We start from the raw sequence: 13,764 nt of genomic DNA on the forward strand, positions 1-13,764 counted from the left end.
ACTCTCATTATGCGTCATCTCACAAACTGAAAAATTCACCTAAGAAAAAACAAGAATTACTTCCCCTATCAAGTTGGCCTTGACATTGACATTTCACGGCAATGTGACTGAAAAGAGCAATCTTGTGATTAAAAAAGGCCGAGAATAGGTACGAATTGAACAAATCTCTTTTGTAGATCTAAAGAATATGTGCATTGTAACAAGTGTGTCTATTCATTACCAATAAATTGATAATATAAACTCAAAAAACTCTTCGTAAATCATCAAATCTCTGTGTGCTGTTGTAGATTCAAAAGTAATTTTGGCGAGTTATCTTGTTTGACAACGTCAAAATTGGTGAACAAACAAGAACCAAACTATGTTGACTTCAACTAAGATAGACTTAGGAGTGAGTGAGTGAATTGAGTTTTACGCCGCACTCAGCAATATTCCAGCTATATGGCGGCGGTCTGTAAATAATCGAGTCTGGACCAGACAATCCAGAGATCAACAGCATGAGCATCGATCTGCGCAATTGGGATACGATGACATGTGTCAACCAAGTCAGCAAACCTGACCACCTGATCCCGTTAGTCGCCTCTTACGACAAGCATAGTCGCCTTTTGTGGCCAGCCTGGGTTGCTGAAGACCTATTCTACCCCGGATCTTCACGGGTCGATAGACTTAGGACAAGTCAGAACCTATCCTAGTATTTGTCCTAAGTTAGGATATCCTAGCGCTAGGACACTTTTCGAGAATAAGGTAGGACACCTATCCTAGATCCTAGGATCAAAGTTAGGATATCCTAGGGCTAGTATCCTTTCGCCAATATGGGACCAGTGGCTCATGTGTATTTAAGACCAATAATACGGCGAGCAGTGAGTTTGTCTGTTGGTTGGTGTCATTCGCCAATACAATTCCAATACAATACAATTCTAAATATATCAGGCACGCAACACCCTTCACAGTTTCGAAGTTTGTGTGGAAATGTCCTGTTTCTGGATACCATCCACCATTATCTCAGACAAAGCTAAAGTGCTGAAATCACCTTTCAAAATAGGTTTCATCGTGAATGTCGCCATTTTTGACACGATACGACATCCAGATTCACAGTGTTATTTGGTATATGTTTTGAAACGTTAAATCGGATAATTATTCGGAGTATTGTATTTCCAAAATGGCGTCTTAATGATCACTGATATCAGATTTTTTCATGAAATCACTATTGATGATACTAAAGGAACTCCTCTCATTAAGTAAAAGCACCCCCTCTTTCATGGTTTATGGGAACTGGGGAGTTATCCGCTGGAAATTGGAATTAAATCTCGAACGCTACTCTTTTGGGGAAACTCATTTCAGGAAAGGCTTCTAAAGGCTTCTAAGGCTTCTAAATTAGTAAGGCTTTTGACAAGGTCTGGCACAAAGGCATACTTCGTAAACTTGAATCATATGGTTTCAACGGCAACTTGTTACTATGGTTTAAAAGTTACCTAGAAAATCGATATCAACGCGTTGTTGTAGATGGTTATAAATCCGACCATAGACCAGTTCCAGCAGGTGTCCCCCAAGGATCCGTTTTCGTACCGCTTTTATTCATACTTTACATAAATGATATTGTTGATGGCTTTAATAGAAACATAAGACTTTTCGCCGACGACACCTCGCTTCATGATATAGCCCTTGATTCCAAGACAGCTATGGCTTGTCTAAATGGGGATTTATCAAGAATATCTAACTGGGCAAGGGAATGACAAGTTGATTTCAATCCAAGTAAAACTGTATCTATACAATTTTCCCGAAAACTAGCTCATAGCGCTAAGCCAGAATTGCTCATGAATAACTGTGGTTATGTGGCTGGCCACAAACACATAGGAGTAATATTTCAACAAGATAGCCTTTGGCATAATCATATCAAAACCATTTCAAAGAAAATTGGCCCCATGATAAACTGTCAGAGAAGTATTGAGTATCTACTCAATAGAACGACTCTGGAAACTATGTACAAATCATTTATGCTGCCTATTTTCGATTATGGCAGCCATATTTGGGACAATTGTACAAATGAACAAAAACTTATCCTTGAAAAGTGACACCTCGATGCAATCAGAACTCTATGCGGAGCTGTCCATGGCACCAGGCATGATAAACTATTACATGCAACAAATCTTACCTCTTTAGATGAAAGGAGACATTCTCAAAAGCTGTGTATGTGCTATAAATGGAAAACAGTTCAGTGCCCCCTTATTTATCATACCAAATAAAGTATCTGATTCAACTCCTTTTATTTTAAGAAATTGTAGAACTAGTAACTATGCCAAATCATTCCTTCCTGACACCGTCAACATCTAGCATTTTTTACCCTCAGACAGTGAGTACAAACGCTCTGTCCCTTGGCGAATTCAAAAAGAGATTAAAAAAGGACGATGTTAATAAAACAAAATTACTTCGACTTTACTACGGTTTACGAATTTGTCAAATCATTCACTACCGCTTCCAGCTTGGTTACAGCGATCTCAACGCCGACAAATTTAAAGGTCACATGCAATAAAAAACAAAAACAAAACAAAAAAACATAATCAAAACAACTGTCACTTATTCATGACATATAATATACATTGCTGATTATTCAAAAACAAATAAACAAAACTATAAGCGTACAATCGCAAATCAAAAGTGCAATTTTTGGTACTTGGGTTTACTTCCCTCGAAACGAAGGACCCGGGAGACCGAACCCAGTCAGAGCGGGTGCGTGTGCACTCAAGTGTAATAAAGCCGTTCATTGACTGGTTCATTTGCGGATACGTTGAGGGCTCATTGTGTGTGTGTGTGTATGTGTGTGTGTGTGCGTGTGTGTGTGCGTGCGTGTGTGTGTGCGTGTGTGTGTAGAGAGATGTTGGATTCCTGCTTGACAACGGTACAAGAACCTGTATTGAAACGTCGCTCTCTCGTAATAAAGCTTCTATAATCCCACCCAAAGAAGTTATGTTAGGTTTTGTAAATTCGTGCTCATTTTTATCTGCATTTGCCTTCGATCAAATCAACAAATACTGAGATGGTGAAACTGCGTGGCTGGAAACTGTCGTTCGTTCAAGTACAAAGTAGGGCTTGAAACTGACAATCTGAGTTTTGCACCGGTTTCCGTACGATCCAGTCATCCGAGAAAAATGGATGCAGTTTGTTTGCAACCCATCGACATAATAACATGTCATGTGTAGAAGTATCGCACCTGTCTGTCTGTGTAATTACATAATGTGACAGAGACAGGACTTAGGTGCGCGAGATATAAATCAATGCATTTTGTTTATGGTGTTTAGCCTTATACGTTTCAAGTTCGAATTGCATGTGGTCAGTGATTAAAGTTGTGTATTGCATATTGTCATTAGCAGACAGGCAGGCAGACAGACTCATAGGTGTCAATAAAAGAGACATTGAGTTCTGTCTGTGACAGAGACTGCTTATCACAATCAACACATTTTTCTATGTTTCCATAGACATGCATTAAAACATTTCAGTTTTCAAGCTGAGTAATTTTTAACAAATGTTTAACTAACAAATTAGTATTTCTAATGCTACACTTTCTAGAAAACTTTTTTTTACGAATCTGTCAACCCCCAAAAGCAAGATGTGAAAACATATAACAAAAAGTATGGGACCAGTGTATTTTATTACTGCAGATTAAAGATGCTTGTAATCACAAGAAACATCTTTTGTTAATCCATGCACGCATCACTTGCTGTGTTTTACGAGTCGCCTTCCCAGTTCAAGCCGCGCGAACCTAATCACTGCGCATGCGCTATGGGCTCAGCGCAGCACAGCTGCTGAAGCCACTTTTCACCCCCACCGTTGGGGTGAAATTAGTGAATCGTTTGAACTCCGATTTCGCGGGGTTTTTTTTCGTTGCGTTATTTTCAACTTTATAAGTTGAATTTGCAGTTTTGATAATTTGTTACTGTAAGTTCATACCGAAAGGTATCAGAATCTGCAAAGTTGTGTTTTACGTTGCATGTGACCTTTAAATGTTTTACAGATACCAGCTACATATTGCACTCATCTAGTTAAGTGTTTTATTGATACCAGACACATATTGCAATCATTTAGGTAAGTGTTTTTATTGACACCAGCAACATATTGCATTCATTTAGCTAAGTTTGGCTTGTGATACCAGCCACATATTGCATTTATTTACACCCTTAAAAACAGAAACGCTTAAGAGCAATTATTTCATGTAATTTCAGTGGAAAAAGGGTAAAACTTCAGACCTCATACGAGTTCGCCAACACAAAAGTAGCCTTTATTGTTGTGCTTCTGTTTACATGTATTTTCATTTTTACGTATTACAGATTGAAAGCCAAAGTGCAAAACACAGAGACACAAGTGAAAGTACTGGCACAACAGCTGAGACGTGTTGAACGGGATAGAGACACTTACAGAAAGAGTCTTCGAAAACTACTTCGCAGATTGACCAAAGACATCCGAGAAATTCTGATGTGTTAGTTCACTTGGATGAGAAAGTATCACATTTATCCCCAGAGCAGTTCAAATGTCAGATTTGATTCATGAGTTGTCTGTATATGATCTACATATGTCTCACTTCATAGTACATAGTACTATTTCCGTGTACACAATACGGCACATGTGAAGAGCAACCTCCTCGTGGTGGGTGCTGGGTAACGCTAATAGCTCTTCAGCTGTTCACTTGGCAGGAATACAGGTAGGTTTTATAAGACTCTCATCAGAATGCATGTATGGCGTACTTGTTTGAGAGATGAGGTAACTACGTACTGTGTGCACGTCATGAACACGACAGCATCGACTGAGTCATCTACATTGGAATACAAAAGTGAGGCAACGATACATTTGGTACGACATCTGTTGTGTTTTGGCAACATGTGCATAATGCCACTGGTCACAATAAAATGTCTGAGAAGCAGTGGACTATGTTGTATTTAGGGATCCAGGGGGTTTATACGGCTTTCCTGTTGACAGGTATGCTGACGTACTTAACACACATGAAGACCCAGTCACATACACTGTAGCATCATTCACTCATATCTCTACCGCTGCATTACTCAGTTCCTTAAAACTGTATTGATTTACTTACCACACAGTATTGCTAACTCACATCTTGAATGCTGCATTATTCGCGTGCTCAAACACACGTAATTACTCTCTCTCGTTGTATTCAGCGCTGCATTGTTCCATTACTTACTAAACACAGCGTTACTAAGTTCCAACACAGTGTCACTCACTCACCCAACGCTGCATTGTTCCAAGACTTTTTAAACACAGCGTTACTAAGTTCCAACACAGAGTCACTCACTCACCCAACGCTGCATTGTTCCATTACTTACTAAACACAGCGTTACTAAGTTCCAACACAGAGTCACTCACTCACTCACTCACTCAACGCTGCATTGTTCCAAGACGTATTAAACATAGCGTTACTAAGTTCCAACACAGTGTCACAGGGAGCAGGGTCACATCGTGGGTGTCGGGGGCAATGTCACAACATTGGTGCCGGGGGCAGTCTCACATCGTGTGTGCCGGGGGGAGCGTCACATCGTGGGTGTCGGGGCAGTGTCACATCATGGGTGCCGGGGGCCGGTGCAGGGGGCATTGTCACATCGTGTGTGTCGGGGGCATTGTCACATCGTGTGTGTCGGGGTGCAGTGTCACATCATGTGTGTGGGGGGCAGTGTCACATCATGTGTGTCGGGGGCAGTGTCACATCATGTGTCCCGGGGCAGTGTCACATCGTGTGTGTCGGGGATCAGTGTCACATCGTGGGTGTGGGGGCAGTGTCACATCGTGTGTGTGTGTGGGGGCATTGTCACATCGTGTGTGTCGAGAGTGTCACATCGTGTGTGTCGGGGCAGTGTCACATCGTGTGTGTCGGGGCATTCTCACTTCGTGGGTGTGGGGGCAGTGTCACATCGTGTGTGTCGGGGCATTCTCACTTCGTGGGTGTGGGGGGCAGTGTCACATCGTGTGTGTGTGGGGGGGTGGACATTGTCACATCGTGGGTGTCGGGGAGAGTGTCACATCGTGTGTGTCGGGTCGCAGTGTCACATCGTGCGTGTCGGGGGCAGTGTCACATCGCGTGTGTCGGGCAGAGTGTCACATCATGGGTGTCAGGGAGACTGTCACATCATGGGTGTCGGGGACAGTGTCACATCGTGGGTGTCGGGGGGAGCGTCACATCGTGGTTGTCCGGGACAGTGTCACATCGTGGGTGTCGGGGACAGTGTCACATCGTGGGTGTCGGGGGGAGCGTCACATCGTGTGTGTCGGGGGCAGTGTCACATCGTGTGTGTCGGGGACAGTGTCACATCGTGGGTGTCGGGGAGAGTGTCATCCTGTGTCGGGGCCGTGTCACATCGTGGGTGTCGGGGAGCGTCACATCGTGGGTGTCGGGGGAGCGTCATCGTGTGTGTCGGGGGCAGATGTCACATCATGGGTGTGGGGGGCAGTGTCACATCGTGTGTGGGGGGCATTGTCACATCGTGTGTGTCGGGGAGAGTGTCACGTCGTGTGTGTCGGGGTGCAGTGTCACATCGTGTGTGTCGGGGTGCAGTATCACATCGTGTGTGTCGGGGGCACTGTCACATCGTGGGTGTGGGGGCAGTGTCACATCGTGGGTTTCAGGGGCAGCATCACATCATGTGTCTCGGGGGCAGTGTCACATCATGTGTGTCGGGGGCAGTGTCACAACATGTGTCCAGGTGCAGTGTCACATCGTGTGTGCCGGGGGCATTGTCACATCGTGTGTGTCGGGGTGCAGTGTCACATGATGTGTGTCGGGGGCAGTGTCACATCATGTGTGTCGGGGGCAGTGTCACATCATGTGTCCCGGGGCATTGTCACATCGTGTGTGTCGGGGAGAGTGTCACATCGTGTGTCGGGGCATTCTCACATCGTGGGTGTGGGGGCAGTGTCACATCGTGTGTGGGGGCATTGTCACATCGTGTGTGTCGGGAGAGTGTCACATCGTGTGTCGGGGTGCAGTGTCACATCGTGCGTGTCGGGGCATTCTCACATCGTGGGTGTCGGGGAGCGTCACATCGTGGGTGTCGGGGGCCGTGTCACATCGTGGGTGTCGGGGAAGCGTCACATCGTGTGTGTCGGGGGAGCGTCATCGTGTGTGTCGGGGAGCGTCACATCGTGTGTATCGGGGGCAGTGTCACATCATGGGTGGGGGGCAGTGTCACATCGTGTGGGGGGCATTGTCACATCGTGTGTGTCGGGGAGAGTGTAACGTCGTGTGTGTCGGGGTGCAGTGTCACATCGTGTGTGTCGGGGCATTGTCACATCGTAGGTGTGGGGGCAGTGTCACATCGTGTGTGTGTGTGGGGGGGGCATTGTCGCATCGTGTGTGTCGGCTGCAGTGTCACATCGTGTGTGTCGGGGTGCAGTGTCACATCGTGTGTGTCGGGGGCATTGTCACATCGTGGGTGTGGGTGCAGTGTCACATCGTGGGTTTCAGGGGCAGCATCACATCATGTGTGTCGGGGGCAGTGTCACATCATGTGTGTCGGGGGCAGTGTCACATCATGTGTCCAGGTGCAGTGTCACATCGTGTGTGTCGGGGAGAGTGTCACATCGTTGGTGTCCGGGGCAGTGTCACATCGTGTGTGTCGGGGTTCAGTGTCACATCGTGGGTGTGGGGGGCAGTGTCACATCGTGTGTGGGGGCATTGTCACATCGTGTGTGTCGGGGAGAGTGTCACATCGTGTGTGTCGGGGTGCAGTGTCACATCGTGTGTGTCGGGGGCATTCTCACATCGTTTGGTTGACGCCATGTGTATCTTTTGCACCCGTAGTTAGCTTCTCGCCATGGATCCTTAAGATCAAAGGCATCAATAAGTTCCATTACCTTTTTCTTAGCTTTTGTATTGTTTTCGTGCTTATAATTATAAGTGTCTAATCGTTGGTTTAGCACCAGATTCCAATCACCACTAATGAATATTTTATCACTATCTAAGTCCATAACCATTTTAATTATATTATCGTAGAATTCTGGTGCATCGTCATTTGGCCCGTATATGGCAATAACAGTATATGTAATTTCATCTTTGAGGATCTTTAAAGCCACATAGTTACCATCCTCATAGAGTTTGGAGCTCGGTACTTTGAAGCTGAAATTATTATTAAAAAACATAGCAGTTCCTCGAGCACTGGAGGTGTAAGTACTCACATAACATTCACTGCACATCTTGTAAACAGTAAATATTGCCTTTCTTCTTTTTTTAGAAAGTTCAACAGTTATATGATAATACCTTTAGCTTTTCCATTTCACATTATAAAATCTACCAGTTTTCCTTGAGAAGTGCATAGCAATTTGTCGGATAGTTGTTAGATATAAAAAGCAATGAAAATCATTTAACATGTAGCACTGTTGCCGGTAACTTGTTGTCAGACAGTCTAAATAGCTATAAGGGTATGCCTGTTTTGTGCACGGGAATGATATCGTTCCGATCGCGGTTGCCTGTTTTATATGTCTTTGTACAAGTAAAAGTAGAAACAGAAACAAGTAAAACATTTGGAATACATGCAAATCTCTTTACTTAGTCCTCCCCTCCCCTTCCCAATAGATTGAACCTTTGTCGAGATTGACGGTTTTTCGGCCTTCAAAAAGTCAAGAACATTCAATCAAATAGAAATACAAAAAAGCTAACAAGTAGGCAGCAACATGATTCAAGTAAAGTCATCTTACATAAACTAAACTGAATAGGGTCTATCTTTTAATTTACTGTGGACAAGTAAGCGAGTTTCACATACGTATTATGAACCTTTCACACTTTTAGTAATTGGCAAATGTTGGTACTCACTTATGTCACCAGTCCATATGAATATTTGGTCAATATTCTGAGAAGTTAGAATAATAGACACACTAGCACGCGCACATATCCACATTCATGTGTAGCTGATCATCACGCTCCATAAACCACGTGTAGTTAATCTCAAGGGCCCCCCGCGCACAATGTGCACGTGCAAATAGAGTAGAGATAGTGCAACGACTGTTTCACGGAGTGTAGCAAACGGATTGCAGTTATTGCTAATTCAGTTTCACATGGTAACTCAAGCACACAACTTTCAAACTAAGAAAGTATTATTTTCAAACTAAATACTCAGTTTTAATTATAGTGTACGTTTTACATACATCCTTCATGCAATCGGCTTGTGTTCTCATAGTAACTAAACTGAAAATGGCCTATCTCCTAGTTTGCTGTAGATACGTATATTCTGGTAAAGAAAGTGTTAGAGTATCACATACATATTATGCAACCCCTTCACACTTTTAGTAATTGACAAATATTGGTACTCACTTATGTTACTAGTCCATATGAATATGTGGTCCATATTGTGAGAAGTTATAATAGACAGAATAATAGACACACTAGCACGCGCACATATCCACATTCATGTGTAGCTGATCGTCACGCTCCACAAACAACGTGTAGTTAAGCGCAAGAGCTTCTCGCGCACAATATGCACGTGTAAGTAGAGTAGAGATAGTGCAACGACTGTTTCACGGAGTGTATCAAACGGATCGCAATTATTGTTAATTCAATTCTGCATGTTAACTCACCACAAAGTTTTCAAAGCATGAAAAAAAGAAAGAAAGTATTTTCAAACTAAATAGTAACTTCTAATTATAAAAGGAATGCGATTTACAGACATTCTGCATGTAATCGGCTTACATAGTAAGTTCTCATGAGAATCACATTTGCATCTTCGCTTACTTTTGTGGTGATAAGTTAAGAACATTCAGGTGCGTTTGATCCATGTTGACGGCGTTGTTTTGGGGTCCTTTGTCTCTATGATGATCTCCGTCCCGACCACACTGACCCGTGTCCAAAGATGCTCCTTCTCACGGATCCCAGCTGCCTGTCGACTTAGTCTGGCTGGCCGTTTTTTCAACATACCTGGCAGATCGGTTTGGATACTTTTCCGGATCCTCTTAGTAGTTTTTCGGGCGTTGAACACATCCACCCTGTCCGGCATGTATGAAAATGTGGCAATGATGCTCTTATGTGCGTCCGGTCGGTGCTTACGTTGGTTTTCGGAAACAGGTAATCTGTGCACAACTTTGAACTTCATCCGCTTTACTCTCGATTCCTCAAAGTTAAGGTCTTTAAAGAAAAAAACACGAAGCACTTATTCGGTGTCTTCTTTTGGGGTTTCTGGGATCCCATTAAACAAAAGGTTGCTTTTTCGGTTATGAATGTCCTTTAAATGACTTGTTTCTTAAGGTAGTTTTAGGCGTCTTTATTCTCGGTCAGTTCTTGACGAAGTGCTTTAAGTCACTGTGCACATGTACATCATGTTCAACCGAGCTCACTTTTAACTTAATGTCCGAGATTTCTGCCCTCACCTCTTGAATAGAATCTTGCAGCTCAATCCTTGTAACAATATTTCACAAATTTAGGTAATTCACGTAGCCAAGTCTGACTAAAAATCCATGTGTTGGAGAGAGCGACGTGATAGTAATACTTACAAATGAGTCATTAACGTGATACAAAATCATACTCATTAATATTTCATCCACATTGTTCTTCAGTTTTTAAAACATTTACATGTCCTTTTTCATAAAACGTTTTACATTCTTAAAACAATCATGCAAATTTCACTGCTTGATAAATTCTGATTTTTTTTAAGTGTACGGTGCAGTATGCAAACATTAGAAGGTGTAAAGCAATGCCCCGTTGAAGTCATGGGTTAGAATAGTTTTACTATTTAAAGTTAAATTAGACACACTCACTTCTTTAACGCTGCACTACTGAGGTCCTTCAAACACAACATTACTCACTCATTTCTTTAACGCTGCTTTACTGAGTCCCCTCAAACACAACATTACTCACTCACTTCTTTAACGCTGCATTACTGAGTCCCCTCAAACACAACATTACTCAATCACTTCTTTAACACTGCATTACTGAGGTCCTTCAAACCCAACATTACTCAATCACTTCTTTAACGCTCCTTTACTGAGTCCCCTCAAACACAACATTACTCACTCACTTCTTTAACGCTGCATTACTGTGGTCCTTCAAACCCCACATTATTCACTCACTTCTTAAACGCTGCTTTACTGAGGCACTTCAAGCACAACATTACCCACTCACTAATTAACGCTGCATTACTGAGGCACTTCAAACACAACATTACTCAATCATTTCTTTAACACTGCATTACTGAGGCACTTCAAGCACAACATTACCCACTCACTTCTTTAACGCTGCATTACTGAGGTCCTTCAAACACAACATTACTCACTCACTTCTTTAACGCTGCATTACTGATGTCCTTCAAACACAACATTACTCACTCACTTCTTAAATGCTGCATTACTGAGGCACTTCAACCACAACATTACTCACTCACTTCTTTCACACTGCATTACTGAGGTCCTTCAAACACAACATTACTCAATCATTTCTTAAACGCTGCATTACTGAGGCACTTCAAGTACAACATTACTCATTCACTTCTTTATCGCTGCATTACTGAGTCCCTTCAAACACAACATTACTCAATCACTTCTTAAACGCTGCATTACTGAGTCCCTTCAAACCCAACATTACTCACTCACTTCTTTAACGCTGCATTACTGAGGCACTTCAAGCACAACGTTACTCACTCACTTCTTAAACGCTGCATTACTGAGGCCCCTCAAACACAACATTACTCACTCACTTCTTTAACGCTGCATTACTGAGTCCCCTCAAACACAACATTACTCAATCACTTCTTTAACACTGCATTACTGAGGTCCTTCAAACCCAACATTACTCAATCACTTCTTTAACGCTCCTTTACTGAGTCCCCTCAAACACAACATTACTCACTCACTTCTTTAACGCTGCATTACTGTGGTCCTTCAAACCCCACATTATTCACTCACTTCTTAAACGCTGCTTTACTGAGGCACTTCAAGCACAACATTACCCACTCACTAATTAACGCTGCATTACTGAGGCACTTCAAACACAACATTACTCAATCATTTCTTTAACACTGCATTACTGAGGCACTTCAAGCACAACATTACCCACTCACTTCTTTAACGCTGCATTACTGAGGTCCTTCAAACACAACATTACTCACTCACTTCTTTAACGCTGCATTACTGATGTCCTTCAAACACAACATTACTCACTCACTTCTTAAATGCTGCATTACTGAGGCACTTCAACCACAACATTACTCACTCACTTCTTTCACACTGCATTACTGAGGTCCTTCAAACACAACATTACTCAATCATTTCTTAAACGCTGCATTACTGAGGCACTTCAAGTACAACATTACTCATTCACTTCTTTATCGCTGCATTACTGAGTCCCTTCAAACACAACATTACTCAATCACTTCTTAAACGCTGCATTACTGAGTCCCTTCAAACCCAACATTACTCACTCACTTCTTTAACGCTGCATTACTGAGTCCCTTCAAGCACAACGTTACTCACTCACTTCTTAAACGCTGCATTACTGAGGCCCATCAAACACAACATTACTCACTCACTTCTTTCTTCACCCACTTACGTTGCATTACCCAATTTTAGAAACCTCTGCACTTCTTTTTTGCTCACTTACTTACAACACAGCATAACTCAGTCACATGCGCCAGTATTTCTCACTCAGTGCCACTACTTACTCTGATGCTTAACATGCATCACTCACACTCAGTATCACGTACAGCACTGCATTATTTAGTCACAGTAATCAGCAACCGTCTCATCTTCTTTAAAGCAACAATGCTGAATTCTATATATCTTCATTACTCTCTCACTTACGACACTAGATTGCTCAATGATTTAAATCACAGTATTACTTTCTTAAGACACTAGATTGCTTTTTAAGACACAGGTTTACTCACTGACTAAAATCACAGTATTACTTTATATCTGCAATACTCACATACTAAACCACAGTAACACTCACTATTTTAAGACACTGGACATCTCATTTGCTCAAATAACAGCTAGTATTACTCACTCATGTCAATGTGCACAATATATAATTAATCTCTCCCTCAACATACAGTATTACTCACTCCCAGAAAACATAACACTCACTGACTTCACAATGTACGTTTTCTACAGAGAATTTAGGCAGCAACGGAAAACACCAGACTGGGTGCCCCTAAGATTGTACCGTTGTCTGAGCTTGGCAACAAAATCTGCCTGGTGTCAAGGTCAGACAAGATAAATACGCACTGCGTTGCTACAAAAACATGTTATTGAGCATTCGCACTGTTCTTACAATCTCTTTCATAGAACAGATGCGCCACGTTGCACGTGCTAACATATTTGTGTTGGAAAGTCGCAGTTTTCTCTCACCTTGAGTGTCTGTTACGATTGGCCGATTTGTATCGTGCGTCTTAATGCGTTTTTCTTGAGTTGCGCCGCTGAGCTGTAAGAAGATTCTATTTTCGTGGACTCGGATTCGAAATGTACACTTATTCAGATCTGTATTGTAAAATAAGATCTGTTATTTCAGTAGCGGTAGAACTGTATACTGTTGAAAAGATATAGAGGTCCGAGATGTCAGTCTTGAGTTTAAAATTGTGTTTAGTACAAACTGAGATTGACAGTGAAGGTGTTTATCACTTACTGAGATGTGATCTGTCATTCATGAAGTTTAAATATAAAACGCATTACTATGTTTTACAGATTAAAGATGAAAATGAAGCAGAAAGGGTTCGGGTGATCCTGGCAGGCTGGTAAGGCTCATCATCAGCTCCGGGCCCTCGCCCCCTCTACACGCAGCCCAAACAGCGA

The sequence above is a fragment of the Haliotis rubra genome, unplaced genomic scaffold (genome assembly GCF_003918875.1).
Source record: "Haliotis rubra isolate DU_JTF1 unplaced genomic scaffold, ASM391887v1 Scf204, whole genome shotgun sequence".
Classification (NCBI taxonomy): Eukaryota; Metazoa; Mollusca; class Gastropoda; order Lepetellida; family Haliotidae; genus Haliotis; species Haliotis rubra.